The following is a 3107-nucleotide window of genomic DNA, read 5'->3' on the forward strand; positions in this document are numbered from 1 at the left end:
GCTTGATTTCGAGGGTCAAAACATCTCGAAATCACCTGTAACTTCGGGATTCTCTCTAAAATCATCATATCTGACGGCCCTGAAAATTTGGTGAAAAGTTGTCGGGACCATGGCGCCCGGAGTGCACACGGTCCTGGACATTTTTCCCGAAATTTTAGGAGCGCGATCCAATCATAAAATAAAGGTTAACCCCAAGAAATTGGCGGGATATTCGATCTCTAGGTCGGCCAAAAGACGAAATTGCGACCTAGGGTTTCATACATAAGAGCTCTCTTTCTTCATTTGAAGGGACCGGATTTTTGTTTCCAGGAACCTCATAGGCAGCGAAAGAGCAGATCTTTGAAGACTTCAACATCTTACAACATCCCTCTATCAAGCATTTATCAATTCCATTCATCCATTTAGGGCTTGAAAGACATTGAAGAACAATAGGAGATTACCGACTGAAGATTGGCTTGTACCTCTCCCTTGAGGGTTGGGTATGATTTCATGTTGTTTTCATGTCTTTGCATAAAGCTTCAATATCTCATTTATTCATGCTTTAGATCACTTTGCATCTTGATTTAGAGCATTTACATTATCATTTACAAGCAATTAGGGTTTACTTTCTAGGTTGCTCTAGTTTGCTTTCTTGCATTTTAGGACCTTGCACACACACTAGGTCTGCACACACAATACATTTTACAAAACAACTTGGCTATTCGTGGAGGTGGAAATCACCGAAGCGGGGGTTTGACTAAGGCAAAACCCTATATAGCCGCCCAAAACACCTTTTCAGATATAAGTGCAGGTTTCAGGATTCGGACGACGCCGCAAGTTGCAGATCCGAAAGACGCAGACGGAGACGGGACCACACACCAAGTTTCGGAGCAGAAGACCAGGACAGGGGCGTGGGGCGCCCTGGTCCTGCCAGGACAGGGGCGCTAGGCGCCCTGGTCCCTGGGACAGGGGCGCTGGGCGCCCTGGTCCTCCTGACAGACAACATTTCCGACAGTTTTGCAGAGTGCAAAACAGCAGTTTCAGGTGCAGAATCAGGACAGTGGCGCCCGCGCCCCCGTCCCGAACATTTCCACTCAGATTTTGACTCCGGGTACGCATTTGCATTCTTGTCTTATCTTTGTACTTATAGCTTTCCATAGTTTAAGTTCAATTCTGCAATCTTGTTATTAGTTCATACTTGCACTTTGGGGTTAGGGATTGAACTTGCATCATTTTATCTTTCAATTACAACAAAGGAATAGAAATCCTAATAGGTAGCCCGTGGCTCTCTCTTCCACAAAAAGAAGTAGCCAATTGTGTGATACCTCTAGGCTCTTTCGTATTCCACAATGTGTGTCAAAAGGTAGGATTAGGACATGTCAGCCTAGTCTCGCTTTTTCCCCTACACAAAAACACTTGCAAGACTAATTTCGAGTTTCAAAAATGCAATAAGAAAGACATATAAATTTCGCCAAAAGACTTGTAATCGGGTTTTAAAATTCCGATTACAAGTTATAAAACTCACAAAACAAAGAAAAATAAAGGAAAAAGTAGGGACTTTAAAGGGTAATTACAAGTTCTTATAAACTTGTGATTTTAAATTCACTTGTAATATGATCACAAAGTCCCTACAAAGTAACTTAAAAGACAAATACTAGGAATGGAAAAGAAACAACAAGTTACACATCTTTATAAGATTTCACTTGTAATTGTTTGAAAAAGTTCCTATTACTTTGAAAGAAAAAGTCTCTTTTACTTGCAAAAGAAGGAAAATTTCCCACTCACGGTTCAGATATCAAAACTTGATTTTGGAGGAAAGACCAAACAAACGAACTTAGAATGCGGTGAAATTTAAAACATGGATCAAGGATGAATTGAAGACTAGTCTAGTTCAGAAAGAAGAAAGAATTTTGCCTCAAAAAGCATGCCTTAGAGTAAAATCTCCAACTTGCAGTTACTGCTCTGAAACTCAAAATTGAACAGAAAGCTAGGAAAATGAAAGCCAAAACTCACCAAACCCTTGAAAACAAAAGCAAAGACAACTCCTGATAATTTGACACTAATAAATGTGAGTTTTGCACCTCGTAAAACATGCCTTAGAGAAATAAATGATGCATTTTAAGCAAAAATTTGTAGGGGATGTCACTTTTTGAAAATTCAAAAATTGGGACAACATAATAGATAGGAATCATAGATATGAAAGATTTAAGCACCATGATTTGGTGAACTGAAGTTAACCACTTGCTTTTACAATCATCCATTCTATTCAAACAATAGTCAACTAAATTTTTTCATAGTTTTTTACGACAAGCTCCTCCAAATAACGAGATACCAAGATACTTACCCAAAAAAGAATGCAACTTCATCTCTAAAATCCTAGAGATCTCCATTTACCTATGAGTAGGAGTATTAAAGAAAAAGATTTCAAACTTTCTCTAATTGACCCATTACTTTGAAACCTATCTATACTTGTCAATTGTTGCCTTCATCACTTGAGCTTCTTGGAAATAAGATTCTCCCATAAGTAAAGTATTGTCAACAAATTGAAGATGGGATATGGGATCCATCCCTTGCACAACCCTGACCCATTTCCTCACACTAACCTGCCTTTTCTGGTAATCAGCCTGCCAAGAGCCTATGCCATTATAATAAAAAGAAAAGAGGACTTAGGTTCACCCTAACACAAACCTTTGGATGTTTTAAAGCAACCTTGAGGGATACCATTAACAAGAACTGAGAATCTTGGGGAACATATGCAATTTTTAATCCACTCCACCCATTTTGAGCAATAGTTGAACTTCTCAAGCACCTTCAAAAGGGAGTTCCTGTTAACTTGATCACATGCCTTTTTGATATCAATTTTAACCAACATTATTTCTATTCCAGCAAGACATGTATAATGAATAGCCTCATGCACAATTATAATCCCCTCAACTATGGACCTTTTCTAGGAGAAATCGCTTTGCTCCTATGAAATCACAAAATCAAAGTCTTCTTTAATTTGTTGGCAATGACTTTAGACACATTTTTGTAGATCACATTGCATAAAGAAATTGGCCTAAAGTCTTCAAAGGATTCTACAACTTCCTTTTTCGATATCAGAGCTATGAAGGTGTTGTTCAAATATT

The sequence above is a fragment of the Cryptomeria japonica genome, chromosome 6 (assembly GCF_030272615.1).
Source record: "Cryptomeria japonica chromosome 6, Sugi_1.0, whole genome shotgun sequence".
NCBI classification, from domain to species: domain Eukaryota; kingdom Viridiplantae; phylum Streptophyta; class Pinopsida; order Cupressales; family Cupressaceae; genus Cryptomeria; species Cryptomeria japonica.